Raw genomic sequence first — 18658 nt, 5'->3', positions numbered from 1 at the left:
AATTAAGATGAATATCATAACTATAAAATAGTTCATTCAGTTTGCCTTCTCATGAATTGGAACTCATTTGAGTTCACCTAATATTAAGAAACAGTAATTGCTTTCTCAGGCCTCCTACGATGGTGGTTAGACCCTATGTAGAAATGAAGAATATGATGGATATAGTTACAGAAGAATTTCATGGAAATTGTAAGATAAAGTCGTAAAATGTAGCCATAGAAACCTTCTGGCTCATCAGATAAAAAAAGCAAACTGAGTCTGAACGATATCTTTTGGTTTATTCACATTTTATTTGTGGGTTTATCTTCCCAGTTTCCATTCAGTTTAAGATGCTGAGAGTGTAAGTTCTTTTCATTACAACATGAAAATAAGTCCAAGCAATATTCTGCTCTCATGTTATCGCCATGCTTGTATGTGTTGGTGTCTCTGTATGTACGCAGCTATTTTTCCTATTGTTAGTTTTTTTAATTATTGTTAGCTTTTTTTTTCAGTAAGAAGTTAGTCCCTCCCAAACCAGTGGCAAGACTCAAACATATTAAAAAGTTTAGCTGGAGGGCTGGGTGTGAAACACAAACAGCATTCTTTCCCTTACAGAGTTGTTTTGCAAATACATGCACACTTGTTCTTGGTCTCTGGAGGTTATAAATATGTTACCTAGGAGAGCAGCGATACTCTTTTGGACTTGACTCCACTTTCTTTACATACTTTTCCGTCTTTTAGGAGCCTCCTGCACATATTTTAAAAATGTGATTTAGAATGGATTTAGTGCCAGTGCATAAGATCCTTTGATTTTATTTTCCTTTTCTGTTCACCCTAACTAGTAGCGGGAGTTACTGGCATGCTTCAGAAAGCTTACTTGCGTTTGAATACAGTCTAAATCAGTGCAGACCCTTGACTGACTTAATCTTCGCTTGCAAATGACAATGCAGTGAAACCAGAGGAAGCAAAAAAAAAAAAAAAATGACTTCCTTTCGTATTGGAAACCTAATAAGTAGTTAGCCTGACCCAGTTTTCAGTAAGATTTTCTGATGACCCAACAGGAGTGACTATCTCTAGTCAAAGAAGGGGAGGGTGAATTTAATCTTGCATGCCACTGGAATGGCAGCTGCTTTCAGCTCTCTCTGATTCTGTGAAGGATGGTGAAGAGAGAGCTGTTTTTTCGGTATAGGGAGCATTTTCCTTTTGAATATTCCAAACGGGAGACTTGCCCATGTGCCTCAAGAACTAATTGTCTAGGTTCCGTCAGGAATGCAGCAGGAGAGGAGCGTATTTTATGCTTAAGACCAGAGAAGAGCCACGCAATACTCAGTGGATAAAAGGCTTGCAGTCCCAGCTGGGAAAAAGAGTCCCATTATCTCCCAGCTGCATAGACATTCCATACGGCTTGGTTCTGCCTGGATGCACAGCATGCCTGGCTGAGAGCTTGAAACAGAGTTCTGCAGAAAAATTGTAAAGATCCCGAGACATTTCCCTGGTAAGATCTGTAAGTACAAAATTGTGTTGTCTGCTGCAATGAGAATTTTCCTGGGCAAGCTGCAGCTTTTCTTCCTTTCAATGTCTTTGTATTAGCATTACAGGTAAAAAGCTGGGTTTGGGGGAGCAGTGACTGCTTTATTTATGCTATGTTTCTATGATGTTGATGCTTAAAATGCATTTATTCCTTGTAAGAGAAAATGTATTGAATCTGTATTCTGGGGAGCTCAGGATCAAACCAGGGAAAGAGAGACTACAGGTACATTTTTCAGTGTTTCACTCGTCTTTGCTGCAGTAAAACTAATGGGCAAGATGGGATGACAGTGCTAATTCTGGTACTTTAGGATGGCTTCACGCCCTTTCTGTAATGGCAAATGTGGAAATGTTATTGCTAATTTTTTTTTTCCATCGAAGGGTTAGAGGGGTGGGGTTTGCAGTGTCCGACGGATGATTTAAAGGAATGGTTATAAAAAGTTTCCTGGGGGAGGGATTTGGTGGAGGGGAGCAGTGTAAGCCTGGAGGTCACATGATCCCCCCAAATTTTGTCTGGCATTTTGCTTTTCACCCAGCTTCCAGATAACAGCTTCTGGAGTTCCCATTCACAATAGTTAAGCTTGTCAGTATTAAACTACCCATAATACTTTATGAAAAGTTTCAGAAGTTGATAACTTGGGAACAAAACTTATAAGAGCTCTAAGATTAGCCATGTAGAACCCATTATGTTAATGGAATACTGTCAATTTGGGGGGTTTGGGGAGAAATTGGAATTCATAGTTCTTGCTTCTCCGATTGAAAACTACTTATGTTTAAATAATCAGCATCCTGACTGTGTCTTCTGGGAAATATTCACAGAATGACTAAACAGAAGTTATACTGAGAGAAAATGGGGAGAACAGTAGAATTACACAGAATCAATTTGGAAAATGAGGTATTCATAATCTTATCTATAGTGGCAATGTTTTTAAAAAAATTTTGTAAGAGGAAGAGCCATGTGTTAAATATTGAGATTCCAGTTTTGAGCAATCTTCATTTATCTGATGTGTTTATCGTTATTGTTGTTAAAGATTTCATCAGTTTATGTGTATTGTATTTTATAAGATATTTAAGCACACTCTCCTGTGTCCCACCCCCCTCATACATGTGTAAACCTACACAAATTCAGAAAACAAACATACACAGACACAATACTGACATGATTTGTGTAACAAACAGAAATCCAGAGTCATTTCATCTTTGATGCTTCAGTGATTTTTTTAAAACAATATCATGGCTGTGCAATTAAGAGATTTCAAATATATAAATTTGCAATTTTTATAAGGGTTTCTATGAGGTTATATAAATGCATAACTTATCACATCTTAGCCAGAAAGCTTGTCATTTATAAACTGCACTGCATTACTTCCTTTGAACATTTCTAGTGAAGTGCCAGAATAGTTTGTTTAGTATTCCCTATGTAACTTGCCCTAATGAAAACAAATTCACATTGTCATTTGGAGAATTAATACATATTTGGTTTTAGCTTAGACCAAAAAAAAAAAAAAAAATCAATTATCTTGTGAAAAGAATGTGAGGTATATTAAGTTGTTTGCATTCTTTTGTGTTTTTGACAAATGAAAACACTCAGTAATACAAAAGTAAGTTTGTACCTTTATATTTTAGTGGAAGGAGAGGGGTTATGAGATATTTATTTTTTTCACTTACATATTTAACATCATGTTAATTAGAATGCAGTAACATAAGCTATACTCCTTAAAAATAACTCAAGCTAAATATAAAAGTTCAATAAAGAAATCTTGTCACCTGTAAAAAAAAATCATGATATTTGTAGGCATCCTATGCCAAAATTCAAATAACAAAATGAGAGGGAGAGACTTAAGAAGAATTCTTTCTTATCATACATTTTTATTTGTTTGTGGCAGATAAGTATTTAGATAATGTGATCAGTGATAGAAAAGAAGTGATTAAAAGAAGATGATTAAGAAGTGATTAAAAGAAGTGATTAAAAGAAGAAGATCCTACCTTATTATTTAAAAAAAAAGTATTAAATTTATTTTATATTTGGATTAAATAGAAAAAAATAGAGCTGATATGAAACTGAAGAATTTGCTGAATTTCAGGTGTTTGTTTCCTACCCCGCCCCCAATAAAGGGATATTAGGTCCACAAAAATAACACATGAATTAAGAAAAAAAATTAAGAAAATATTAGTAGTTTGAGGTCACCATTTTTACGATTCATATTTAAATATCAAGCAATCTCTTGTAAGTCTTTGCTGTGATAGTTAAAGAAATTTAACTTTATGTACTTTATGGTTATTTTCCTTACATACAGCACCTGAACCTCAATTATATTACCAGTTTTACATTATTGAGATTTATAGTATTTACATTCTGGCTTAATTCACACAGTCTTAGTTAGACTTACTTGGAATTTGAAAAAAAAATCAATCTTTACCAATTACTTACTATTCAATTCATCACTCCTGTATTCTTAATTTTGAAATATTTCTTGGATTGTTAGATTTCACTGTTAAGTAGTACCTCTCCACTAAAGAAACAGTCATAGATGCTATATTTTCTATGTGCCTACATAGAACATCTTCTTCTACCTTATACATGGAAGACACATTAATCTTCTTGAAGCAAATGTATTTTTCCCCTTTAAAAACTTGCAAATATTTGTAAACAATACTGGAGACTCTTCCCATACTGAATGTTGGTGTCCATTAATTATTAGATATGTCTGAAATTTCTGTCCTTGAATATGAGTTGCTCTTTTTGATGTCCACGTGATTCTTTTGGGATTTGTTTGTTGGATTTTTTGTTTTGTTTTGTTTTCCTTGTTTTTTGCCATAGTATATTCTAGAGTTAGACAGTTTTCATCAAATTTGCTTAAATATGATGTACTGCATTGATTCGAGATTTTTATGTTTCAATTTTATTGTTGTTGCACTCTGTATTTGATTTTTTATTGTTATTTTATTATTTTTCCTTTTCTTCTGTATCACCACTTATGAGCATGTTGGATCTCATTTGTCTGTCTTCCACATCTATCATTTTATCCAAATTTATTTTTAATTTTATACTTTTTCAGTTCATTTTGATTTTCTTTTTAAAAATGTACGTGGAAAGATTATATTTTAGAGATATTTAATCTATAGAAGAGTAATTGTCTAGCACTTTGTTCAGACTGTGGCTGATTCTTCTTGAGATTTACATTTTTAACTGTGTTTCTCTTGTTTTTTTCCCTTCTATCAATTTATCCAAAAATGTATGCATGAGGGATGAACAGAGAAAGTACAGAGGATTTTTAGGTGAAACAATCTGTGTGACACTGTCCTGGCAGATACTTGTCACTATGTATTTGTCTAAACCCATAGAATATATAAATCAAGAGTGAACCCTGGTATGAGCTATGGACTTGGGGTGAAAGTTATGTATCAGGGTAGGTTCTTTGATTATTAACAAATTATAAAACTGTGTACACTGTATTGGTGATGTTAATCATAGGGGAAGCTGTGAATGTATGGGGACAAGGAGTATAATGTATCAGATTTGAGGGAAATCTGTATTCTCCTAAAAGTAAATGAAGGAGAAGGTACTTGTCAGCTTTCCTATATGCCTCCATCCACCCACTTTATGTAGGTTTATGTTTTTGTTTTTGATTTTTTAGTATTTGGCAGGAGTGGAAATGTGCTTCAGAATCTATGTTGTGTTTGCAAGCATTTTTATTAAAGACAGAAGGCTTTTTATTTTGATTTCGTATCCCACCAACATCACTGTGTTTTTCTTTCTCTTTGCTGTTTCTGTATATCAAGAGAGGAATTAAAGTCTCTTTATTTAATGAACTTCAAATAAAAACCTTTCAGTTTGAGAGAATTATTTTAAATAAAAATTTCATTAGAAAATGAAGTTATTCCCATTATTCATATTGAAAAGATCTATTCCAGTCAAAATTGAGTATGTACTATATAATACTTATTGTGATGAAGGCATAACACAGGGCATATTAGGGAAGAAGAAAAAGCAGAGTCAGTCATTGGACACTTTTGTTGTTCTTTTATTTATCATTTTATTATTACTATATTTTCATTTTTTATTCTTTTATTTTTTATTCTCCTATCAGTCTTTAACACTGAAATCTATGGCCTACTTAACTATCTTGCAAGGAATCTTAGGGTAATATAGAGTGAATTTGGGTCCTAGTAACATGAATCAAAATTAGGAGTCTCAAATATTTTATGGCAGTAGGGTGGACATAAAATTTATACATATAACAACCTTCAAATTAAATGAATACATGAATGATATTACTTAGACATTAAGATTTTTTAAAGAGGCCATGAGAGAGTCATGTATCCTATGAAGTACAAAACAATCTTAACCAGTAAAAGAAGTTCCATTCTCTGGAGTGTGTATAAAGTGACACCAAGATTCTGGAAGCAGGCTTCTTGTGATGAAGGGCTACATACCATCTATATATTTTCTCTTCTCTACATTTGGCACAGAATAGCTTTGTGGTTTAGAGCAAGTAACAGCCTTTCTGTACCTCCATTTCCCATCCACAATGGCGATAATAGTAGAATTGATTTCATCGTAATAGCAAGAGAAATAAGTAGGTTAACATGTAAAAATACCTTTGAGAAAGCCTTGAAGTTAATAAGCACTCTTTATGTTAGTTACTTGATTATTTTTATATTAGTGTTACTATTATAACATTTTGTCTATGAGACTTGGGATTGGTTGGGAAAAAATAATGTAATACAATGAAAAAAAATAAAAATTATAATCATCTAATCAATTATAATGAGTATTTAGTAGAGAATTAAATTTGGAGGTGTAAATTATAGTTAGATATGAAAATGGAGCTCAGGGAATCTTGTGAGAAGATTCAGAAATGCTGGTCCTCAGATTCATGTAGCCTAAAAATAGAAATGATAGTTCTTCATGCAATAAACAATCAGAGCTGATCAAGAAAAATAGTTCATTTAATTTTCTGACTATAAAAACAATATACAGAAAAACATAAGAAAATAATAAGCCATAATTCCTTTTGCCAAAGAAGACCATCACAAAATACTTGTGAATTTCTTTTGTTGTTAATGGTTTTGGTTTTTCTTTTTTTTTTAATTAAAATTTTAATATCCTAAAAAAGTACTGTGTGAACCTGGAAACAACAATAAAATTTGAACCTATAGGAAAAATACTAAAATAAAAAATTAATCCCACATATTTCTAATCCCACTTCCCAGAGATATTTTCAACAGTTTTATTGTATTTATTGTTTATTGTCCTTTATTGGATTTAGTAAGCATTCAATATTCGTTTCTTCCAACTTTTACTATCTTAAAAATTAGATAATCTGTTACATTTCAGTGAACATAAATATTTAAACATAAAATAAATCTTTATATTTTCCAAAAAAAGCTAAAGATAATATATATCCTTTCACAAACAGGGCAATGTCTTGTTTAAATTTTTTCCAAGATATTCCTGCCAACGTACATATTTCTATTATTTTATTTTTACTTTGTTTTTAAATTTCTCTAAATATTTTATTAATATTAAATTTATGACATCTTTTTCTGAGTTATTTATTAACCATTTCTTCTTACTACAGACATACATCTTGTGAGTTCATTTCCTGTCTACTGAAGACCATTTAAAGATCATTAACGAAACAGTCTTAAATTCTCTTACAGTTTACCTTCTAAAAATTACTTACTTTTCTCACATTTTAAAATATTAATGCAGTTGGTTACAGAACTCCATGATGACCAATAATTTTTTTTCTCAACATGTTTTGCATATTTTATTCGTTGCTCTTCTGGAATAGAATTTTGCTCATGAGAAGACTGCTCATAGTCTAACTATAACATCTTTGAAGATATATTTGTCTTTCATTCTGGTAGAATTTAAAAATTTCTCTTTGCAATGATGTCTTTGGGTTCATTACAATGTGTGTAGGTGTGGATTTGTTTTAAATTTATACCACTCTGGCCTCTACAAGCTCCTAAATCTGTCTAACTTCAATTTTGAAAAATTCTCAGCTACTATATATTTACTTTTATCCCTTTTCCATCTTTACTTTCTCTAAGATGCTCATTAAGTATTTAAAACTTCTGTTCCTCTTTGTCTTATTTTATATATTTTTATATTCTGCTTTTTTATGTTTCACTCTGTGATTTTCTGTCATATGTATTTCATAAATTTATTTTTCTTTTCAGAAAATATTTTTTGATTTCTGTAATTTCTATTACTTATCTTAAAAATTATCTTATTTTAAAGTTGATTTTTGGTTATTCAATTAGTTTTAGTTTTTTCAGGGACAAATTACTTCATTATTTGTGTTTGCCAAGTCTTCCTCATGGCTGTTTATTCCTTTTGATGTTTGTAATCTTTTTTTTATGAAGACCCACCTTTAGCAGTTGTTGATTCCCATGAAAGACCAGCATTATCATAGTTGAAGATGCTTCGCTACATCATTGTTTCACTTTTGCCTCTAGATTTGCTCTATAATTTCCCCATTTGTACTAGCTTCTATGGTAATTTTTGGCCTAAAATTATCTTAACATGCAGAGAGAATAAATTTAGGTTCTACAACCACACTTGGTAAAAACTTGATTTTCAGCCTATCTCTGGAAGACCCTTTCTTTCCAGCAGATAAGCAGAATCCTTTAAAAGCCATGTTTTGTGGAGCGTCCTCTTTTTCTTGGTTTATTCCAGCTCCTTTTGAGTTGCCTCCTCATTTTGGGTCCTCACCAATCTAACTTTGAGTTTCCTCTTCATTTTGGGTTCCTGACAATTTATCTTTCTTGTTTACAACCTTAATTATGCATATTTTAAAGTATTCTTATATAACCTTCTCTGTCTCTGTGGTAGACTCTTTCTGCATCATATTGCATAGTATCATGTACTACATACATACATACATGTATACATAGATGTTCACTGCAGTTTTCCTCATCTGCTTCCCACCAAAAAGAAGGTCATCAAATTTTCTGGTTTGCTGATATTTTATTTTTTTCATGGTATTCTTACAATTTCATATATTTCCTCTGCTGTGTTTTCTGTCAGTTTAGTGGTGCTTTAGAGATCAAGGCATAAACTCACTCCAAAATTGTGAACCACAAGTTAATTATGGAGTTAAAATAAGATTTTTCACAGAAAACAAAAATACTTTTTCTTAATTTTTAAGTTATTCACTAGTCAATTGTATATGTCTTTCCATTGTTTCCATTAAAACAATTTAATTTACCAAAGTACTGAAGTGCTGTTTTAGTTTGAAAGGACAGTTCATTCGATGAGACAGTATGATAGGAAATGCTCTAGATGTAGTTAGAAAAACTGGCCAATTTGTGTTGTTTACATATTCTCTAAGAATGGTAGCTATATTAATTGCTATGTTTAATGGTGTATAAGTTCTTAAAATGTAGAGGAAATTATTCAAAATGTTTGTCAGCACAGTTATTCCCCTTTTTTTTTTTAAGTTTTTGTTTGTTTGTTTTTTGGACAGAGAGAGACATAGCGATGGAGGTAACAGAATCTGGAGGGGTCAGGGGTGGTGGAGAGGGAGAAGCAGGCTTCTGGCAGAGCAGGGAACCCGATGCAGGGCTCCATGTGGGACTCCATCCCAGGACCCTAGGATCAAGACCTGAGCCAAAGGCAGATACTTAACAACTGAGCCACCCCCGTGCCCTTTTCTCTTTTTTTATAAGCACAGTAATTCCTAATAACACATTAAACCAAGTGCTTAACCAGACCACTCTTCCTTTAGATGACTTCTGCTGATTAAAAGTGAGAATTTTGGGGGCGCCTGTGTGGCTCAGTGGGTTAAGCCGCTGCCTTCGACTCAGGTCATGATCCCAGCGTCCTGGGATCGAGTCCCGCATCGGGCTCTCTGCTGAGCGGAGAGCCTGCTTTCCTCTCTCTCTCTCTCTCTCTCTGCCTGCCTTTCTGCCTACTTGTGATCTCTGTCTGTCAAATAAATAAATAAATAATCTTTAAAAGTGAGAATTTTGGATGGATTTTTTTATAAGTGTTCTTTTAAGGATGGGAGGAGAAACTAAAATAAGTCATTCTACAAAGTTCCTCGTAATTCATCACCCTTGTTTGTAAGAGGCCAATATGGACATTTTATTTTCAGTGATTTTATTTTTCCATTATTTCAAAGTTTAATTGATCTGCCTTCTCTTACATTTGTATGATAAAGGGGTTGTATAAGGAGATTTTTGTAGTATCTTTGTAAATATCAGGAGTATAATATACTTGTTGGAATAGAGCTCTTAGCAAAAGAACATAATTTTCCCCTTAGCACCTGTCAAAATCCTCCAATCAGTAAAGAGCAATAAATGAAAGAGAAGGTCAGAAATCAGACATGCTGCTAATTTTCTGTCTGCTGATATAAGAATAAATTAAAGAAAGTCCTTAAAGTTTTGTTGGGATGAAAAGGTTACAATTACTCAAGTGTTGATAGAAAGTAATTTTTTTGAAGGTAATTTTTTTTACAGTATAACATGAAGATATTTTCTGGGTATTTACTGTTAGTCAGCAAATTCTTAAACATACTTAATTGTGAATATGTGGTGCTAACAGATAAGCTAATTCTGACATTCCTATTTATAAGTTAACACAAAAGTGTGTATTCAAGGATTCTCTTTATTTACTTTCTTTTCAGTGTTCCAAGATTCATTGTTCATGTACCACACCCAGTGCTCCATGCAATATGTCCCCTCCTTAATACCCACCATGAGGCTCACCCAACCCTCCATCCTCCTCCCCTCCAAAACCCTCAGTTTGTTTCTCAGAGTCCACAGTCTTTCATGGTTTGTTTCCCCCTCCAATTTCCCCCAACTCACTTCTCTCCTTCTCCCAATGTCCTCCATGTTATTGCTTACGCTCCACAAGAAAGTGAAACCATATGATAATTGACTATCTCTGTTTGACTTATTTCACTCAGCCCTCCTCCAGAAGATATTTGAAAATGACACTACAAACGACTGATATCCAAGGATTCTCTTTAAATTAGCATAGTGGTGGGCACCTGGGTGGCTCAGTCCTTAAGCGGCTGCCTTCCGCTCAATTCATGATCTCAGGACCCTGGGATCCGGGTTGGGCTCTCTGCTCAGCAGGAAGCCTGCTTCTCCCTCTTCTGCTCCCCCTGCTTGTGTTCCCTCTCTCTCTGTGTCTCTCTCTGCCAAATAAATAAATAAATCCTTTAAAAAATATTAGCGTAGTGGTTGTAATATATGTATTTTTCAGAGGTGAGTGCCTACTTTAAGTTGATATTTTGTGCAAGTTGTGTCTGTGCAACCTGTGTCTGTGTCTATCCAAAACTTCTAGTTAATTTAGATGAATAATTTAACATACTTAATTACCAATATTAATATTATAACTAAATAAAATGTACTAGCAATAAAGCAATAGTAGAAGTAATTTTAAAGTTTAATTAAATAACCTCTCAGAGCACCAAAATTCATTAATTTCATCTTTATAGATGATTGAAAATGTGATACATAGTGTTAGTTGCCACTCTTATAAACACAGTTTTAAAGGGTTTTTCCTAGCTTTTTAAAAAAATACTTGGTATTCACAGAATTTTGGGTCATATATTGTGACTTGTTTTATTAACTGTGGTTGTGTTCTGTGCCAGAGTCTAAGTTCTTGAAAGCTTGGACCTTGGCTAATTCCTCTCTGTATATCCAGTGCCCGTTCGTAGTAGACAGTGGTCTCCACTAATATCTTAATTCCACAAATGTTGCCTGAATACTTATTGTGAGATTGATGCCATTCCAGGCATGGGGATGTTTAACTCTGAATAAGATTGGGAAGAGTTCTGCTATTGTGAAGCTAAAATTTTAATATGTGTTCTTGAACTCAGTTAAACATTCATCTCTACCAGTTGGTGGCTAATATTGTTAATTTTATATCTTATTTGAGAAATGAGCATTAGAAGTTAATAAATTATCTGATTCCAAGATATTTTTTTTTAAATAAAATACTGTGATATAGTGAGAAATAGCAAAGGACTACATTAAAAGGTATATGTATTTGCTTGGAATAATAATTATCCCTCAGTTGTGATAAAAAGTGATGTATTCTAGGTTATGCAAAGGATTCATAATCTGCCAAAAAAAAGAGTAGATTAATGGAAAGTAGCATCTCATGTTATATATATGTCCACATAATTGTCTAATCACATATCCTGTCTCTTTTGCCTGAATGTTATTCATTTTCATCAAGTAAGTAGTACTTACAGACTTACTGAGATGATGAAATCTGTTCAGAATTTGCAAATTACATCAAATACTTAAGTAACTTTGGAAAATTATATAGCAAGTAAAGAAAATAAAAGACAAACATTTATTTATTTAAACTATTTTTATTGAAGCAGAATTAACATACAATGTTATATTAGTTTCAGGTGTACAACATATTGATTTAGTAATTATATACATTACTCAGTGCTCATCACAATAAGTATAGTCACCATCTGTCACCATACATTGTCATTGCAATATTATTGACTATATTCTCTAAGCTGTCTTTTTCATCTCTTGTATGTTGTTGTGTAACTAGCTTTTCCTTCTTAATCCCCTTTTTCTGTTTTACCCGTCCACCTACCCAACTCCCCTCCAGCAACTGCCAGATTATTCTCCGTATTCAAAAGTTTGTTTTGTGTGTTTGTTTCTTTGTTCATTTGTATTTTGTATTTCACATATAAGTGAAATTGTATGGTATTTGTCTTTCTCTATCAGATTTGCTTTACTTAGCATAATACCCTCTATGTCCATCCATGTTGTCACAAATGGCAAGATTTGATTCTTCTTTTATGGCTGAGTAATATCGCAAAGTGTGTGTGTGTGTGTGTGTGTGTGTGTATCACATCTTTATCCATTTAATATTGATAGACACTTGGGTTCTTTATCTTGGCCATTGTAAATAGTGCTAATATAAAAATAGGGGTATATGTATCTTTTCAAATTAGTGTTTCTGTTTTCTTTGGGTAAATATCCAGTAGTGGGACTAACTGGATTAAGAATATAATTTACTTTAATCCTTCTTTTAGTTCGTGAAAGGTATATGCCTTTATTATGCAAAATTTGGAAAATGCAGAAAAAATTACTGATTATCTTATCAAGATTATCTTATCAAGCTATGGCATTCTTTCAGTCATCTTTGTGATTGTGTGTATAAAATACAACTTTGGGGTGAATCTATTTGTTTTGTTTTATAACTTGTTCTTGTTACTTAATGTACTATGAACATTTTCAAATTTCATAAATATTCTCTAAAATCTGAGGGATAATCACCAGATGGGTGTGCCATAAATTTTCACAAACCAATAATGTATCACTGGATATTTAGTTTTTTAGAATTATTTACTACTTATGAAAAAATTATGATGCTTACCTATATATATATCCTTATACCTAAATATTTTATATACATCTCTGATTACATTAAAAAAATTAATCCACAGTATTAAAATTTCAGTGTTAAATGGTGTGTATTATTTTAAAGGTAACAGTATGTATATTACTTAATTGTCCTTGGGGAAGACAGTTCCATCTGTACTTCCAGGAAGCTGAATTCCCATTGCCACATACTTGTAAAGAGTACGTTTGTGTATCGTGAATACTCTCTAGTTGGATTGACAAAACTAACACACAAATAAACTCCATTCCAATGTTGCTCTAAATCACCCTTTTTCCATAAATATGGTCTGAATATTTCATGAATGTTCATGGAACACTTGTATCTGCTCCTTTTATTAAGGTCAGCCCATATCATTTGTCCTTTTTTCCATTGGTATTGTACATTTTTTTTTCTTTTTCTCTTTTGCTCAAGAAGTTCATCATACATCCAGAAGATCACATTTATTTTTCACACATTTCAAACTTTTTTCTAAGTTTATAGTATAATTGAATTTTAGGCATGAAACCTTGTAAAATGTGTGAAATAATATCTGAACCTCAGTTTCTATGTGTATACAGTAGCCTGACTTCCACAAAGTCAAAGAACTACATGAAAACTGAATGAGTTAATGTGTCCAAATATGTTTTTGTAACAGTGACATACAGCTACTGATATAAAATTACTCTTCTCAGTCTTATTAAATTAAATCATTATTTAATATAGATTGTTTATTAAGTCATAAAATCTAAATGAATAAATTTGAAGTTACTAAGGAGAGAGACTGTGTTTTTGACTTTATAGTTCCAGCACCTCACAGTATCTGGCATGTGGTGGGTACTTAACAAATGCTTGCTCTAATGAATGTAGATTCTAAATATACTAGAGAAGCATTAAATTAAATATATTTGTGCTTATTCCAAATATGCTGTTATAGTGTCATCTAAATCTAATAGTGTCAAAAATAAGATACATTAAAATGATAATTAATGTTAAATTTATGTCTCTGCCCTTGGCAGCCACTATAATCTAGTCCACGATAAAGCAATCAGAAAATTAGTTATTTATTATATAACTACAAATTGTATTTGACCCATCTTTGGAGTTGATGTATGTTGTAGTCTTTCAGGGATTTCGCCTATTAGGATAATTCAGAAGTGCATATAGGTACTAGAAAATAGTTTTGAGGTTTTACCTGTAATTTTAAATATCTCTGGATCTGGCAACAATTTATATACAGAGAGACAGACTGTATATGTGATAATTTCTTTTTCAGATATCTCAAAGAATATGAGATTCATAATTGGCTTCTCCAGATGCTCAGAAGAACTTATTTTTGTGTTAACCTGCATTTAACTTAGTATAACTTATTATGTTCATATATGATGCTATTTTATTTTGGAGAAAAATAATGAGATGTTTGGCTTTGCCAAACAGCATTTTAGGAATAAATTTTTGTTTGATTTGGACCTGAATATATCCATTTGTTTGGCATATTTAATAAAATAAAAGTCATCAAATAAACTTATTTTATTTCTGTTTAGAATCAGGACATTTCTAAATAACGCTATACTGCAGTAAAAAATAACCTCTAAATCTTTCTTTTCTTTCTTTCTTTTTTTTTTAAACAAGAGCTCTTGCTCATTTTACTCAATGACTTATATTCAGGAAATGTCAATATAATCTACTTTAAGCAAAGAGAGCACAGACAACAAATAAAAATCAAATATTATTATATGCATGTTCTAAGTGTTCTTTTTACACATTGTTTTTTGTCTTCCAGCCTTATTTAGATATAATTGACATATAACCTGTTATTTTAAGGTATACAACATAATAATTCGATGAATGTATATTTTGAAAAATGATTACCATAACAAAGTTAGTGAACACATCCATCACCTCACATTATCACATTTTTTTTCTTTTTTTATAGTGAGAACCTGTAAGATCTACTCTTTTGGCAACTTTCCTATATACAATATACAGTATTGTTAACTATAGTCACCATGCAGAGCATTACATCCCCAGAACTTATCCTATAACTGGGAGCTGGTCCCTTTTGACCACTGTCTGCCATATTCCCCCACCTCCACCCTCACACCCTTCCCTGGCACCTCTCATCTGCTCTCTGTTTCTGTGTGTTAGGTTACTAATTCCATAAGTGAGATTATACAGTATTTGTCTCTCCTTCTCTGTTTTAGTTCACTTAGTATAAGGCCCTCAAATTTCATTCATGTTGTCACAAATGGCAGAATTTCTTTCTTTTTATGGCTGGAAGATATTCCAATGTTTCTGTGTATTGTGTATGTGTATGTATGTTTATACACATACCACATTTTCTTTATACATTAACCCTTTGTTGAATATAGGTTATTTCCATGTCTTGGCTATCATAAATAATGTTACCGTGACTATTGGGAAACAGATATCTCTTTAAGACAGTGATTTAACTTCCTTCAGATATATACTCAAAACTGGAATGGCTGGATTATATGGAAGCCCAGTTTTAAATTTTTTGAGGAAGTTTTGTGTTGTTTTTCATAGTGACTGTACCAATATACAGTCCCACCAACAGTGTACAGAGGGAAACAACCCCTATATCTTAGGGAGTTTGAATCCACAAAGAGTTCGCAGTGTGCATCTCTAAGGAAACAATGCTTGAGGAGGAAGTTCAGTGTTAAATTTCATATAAATAAGCTCTTCCACAATTACAGAAAAGAGAATTCTAGCGTCTTGCAGTGGCAGTTAAGTGCTTCCACCCAGAGGTGATACATATTACTTGAATTCACATTTAATTGGCTGAAGCAAATCACTCAGGGGAATGAAAAACTGAAATCACTTACATATTTGAAAAGAGGAGAGTAAGAAACATTGGTGAATAGCAGCAATACTTCCCACTTTGAATTTGCTTATAAGAAATTCTCTGCCTGGCCCATTTGCTCACTAACTTCAGTTGTGCTAAGCAGTCTCACTCAATACTTCAGGTAACTCTTTCATTTTGTTTTATTGAGATGCATTTTTACTCTTTGTACATATTGAGGAATGAGTATAGCGTGTGATCAACTTTTCTTTGTCTGCTATGCACTAATCAGCACTAATTGCATTTTCACTCATTGATTCACACAGTCAGTAACTATTTATCTGGATCATCTATCCACCATGTCCAAGACTTTGTTTGGAGTATCATGGCTTAGAGAAACATGCCTTGTACTCCTGAATCATAGAGCATTTCAGGGAGATATATTTGAATTAAATCATCAGATAAAATAGTACCTGTGTCTGCTTTCCAGAAGAACAGCTACATGGTGCTGTAAGAACCTAAACTGATCAAGTAAGGAAAGCCAGGAAAATCTTCCATGGGTGAGTGCTGACTAGGTGTTGACTATGTGGATGTGACGGGGAAAAGTTCATGTAGAAGGAAGAGCAGATGAGTGGAAGAGGTAGGGCGGGGATGAGAGACAGAAAAATGCGGGGTTGAGTTCTAGCGGGATCAAAGGTCCAGACACTAGAGGAAGCTGGAGAAGCGGACTAGAAACTAACCAAGAGGTTTTATACCTCAGGTAAAAACTTTGAATATTCTTCCTAAAAAAATAGAGGAACTGGTGAAAACTATTGAGAATGAAGTAATATTGTCAAATTTAGATATTGAAATAATCATCCTGGGTACATTGTGAGAAACTTGATCTTTCATTATTCAAATATTTGGCATCAGGTAGATATGGAAGTCAAGAAGAAATGGCATAGGCAAGGGAGAGAATAGCCACCTGGTTTGTTTTTTTTTTCCTTTAATAATAAAGCAAACCTTGTTTTGAATTTCACAAATTCTGAAATTTGGTTGTTTGTTGCACTTGTTAACTTTTTCACACAATTGTCAATTATAACATTTGAAGAAAAAAAAAAGAAAAATAACAGTTTACTAATTTTTAAAAAATTTTCTTTTTTTTTTTTTCAAGAATCTCCACACCTAGTGCGGAGCCCAGTGTGGGGCTCAAACTCACACCCCTGAGATCAAGACCTGAGCTGAGATCAAAAGTCAGATGCCCAATAGACTGAGGCACCCAGGTGCTCCAAGTTCACTCATTTTTTTAAGTATAGGTCCAAAGTAGGAAGTTCATAAAATATATAAAATAACAAAATAGCAATCAATAATATATGTTCTGAAAATTACTCCAGAATATTTCCTTAAACTTCAATGTTTTATGGATAACAAGAGTTGTAGTATTTTCATTCTAAGCTAAAATTGTGTCAACATTTCCTAGACATGTAAGATTCTCACCGTGGTAGATAATCTTTCAGGATGGTCACCATGTATGTACATGCCATCCCTCCTTTTTTTTTTTTAAGATTTTATTTATTTATTTGACAGACAGAGATCACAAGCAGGCAGAGAGGCAGACAGAGAGAGAGGAGGAAGTAGGCTCCCTGCTGAGCAGAGAGCCTGATGCGGGGCTCGATCCCAACACCCTGGGCTCATGACCTGAGCTGAAGGCAGAGGCTTTAACCCATTGAGCCACCCAGGTGCCCCACCATCCCTCCTTTTAAGAAGTGGTGTCTTTTATCTTCCCTTTGACTATGCTTTGACTTTTTGCTTTGAACTCATGACTTACTCTGGCCAAAAGTGGAAGTGAAACCATGCCAATTCTTAGTCCTTGAACAACCAGACAGTTTCTACTTGTATCTGAACATGGTGGTAAATGAAGTCATGGTATCTGTAAGAACAAGTGGTCAATAGAATCCCTAAATGATGAAATACTATACATAGAGAGAGCGTGCTTGAGAGAGAAATGTTTGCTCCCCAGCTAAGAATCAGTGCTGAAGCTTAAAGAGCTTTTCTTGGATCTTCCAGTCCAGTTGCAGTATCAGTGATCCAAAGAACCATCTAGTGAGCCCACAAAATTTTGAGAAATAATGAATTGTTTTAACCACCAATTTTTGAGGTGGTTTGTTATGGAGCATTAAATAAGTGAAACAGTTAAAATCACTTGGTTAATTTTTACAAGGAAAATAAAATACTATGGAGTATCTTAAAGATTCCTGTTTTATACATTGCAGACCCCTAATTTATACATCCTTATTAAATAAAAAACATATGCCAAGATTTGGGACACCCAGGTGGCTCAGTCAGTTAAATGACTGCCTTTGGCTTGGGTCATGATTTCCAGGTCCTAGGCTTGAGCCCTGTGTCAGGCACCTTGCTCAGCAGGGAGTCTGCTTCTTTCTGTCTCTCTCTCTGTCTCTGTGTGTGTGTCTATCTCTCTCCCCCTCTGTCTCTCCTCCCTACAAGTTCTCTGTTAGATCCATTTTCACCTTCATGTGTATTATATGTGCAGAGTTGGTTAGAACTTGAACCAAGACAAAAATACAAGATATGTATGCTATTTGGGGGCTTTGAGGTGGTTTGCCGGAAGAACAATAAAGCAGTTTCACAAATAATACTTAGGTCAAGAATATGGAGAACTTTTTTTTTTTCATTCTTGAAAATCTTTATAATTTTCTTAAGTGATTTCTTTAATACGCTGTGGACGTGAGTGTTATTTTTATATCAGGTTGCAAATATTGTTTGTTAGAAGTTTCTCTAGTGAGCATCATGTATTTCTCTGAGCTCAAAGAACAATTTACAGGTAAAAATTATAACCAGAAAATTCATATTTTTAAGCATAATTTTATTGTTACAATACATATTACCACGTGGATTTTTGTTTTGTATCATGATTATTTTGTTTTGCTAATATATATCATCATGGTCACTAATGATGATAATAATAAAAC

The 18658-nt window shown here is 33.2% G+C and overlaps 1 protein-coding gene across 1 annotated transcript in view; it reads left to right on the top strand.

Moving 5' to 3' along the window:
* The first annotated feature begins 1077 nt into the window (after positions 1-1077).
* LOC122909261 (contactin-6) overlaps positions 1078-18658 on the top strand; it is a 296144-nt gene continuing 278563 nt past the window's right edge. Inside the window, exon 1 of the mRNA XM_044253137.1 lies at positions 1078-1483. The gene's annotated coding sequence lies outside the window, so the exon portion shown is untranslated. The remainder of the gene's footprint in view (positions 1484-18658) is intronic.

Source organism: Neovison vison, chromosome 6 (assembly GCF_020171115.1).
Source record: "Neovison vison isolate M4711 chromosome 6, ASM_NN_V1, whole genome shotgun sequence".
Classification (NCBI taxonomy): Eukaryota; Metazoa; Chordata; class Mammalia; order Carnivora; family Mustelidae; genus Neogale; species Neogale vison.
This window is presented reverse-complemented; position numbering and strand designations above follow the sequence as displayed.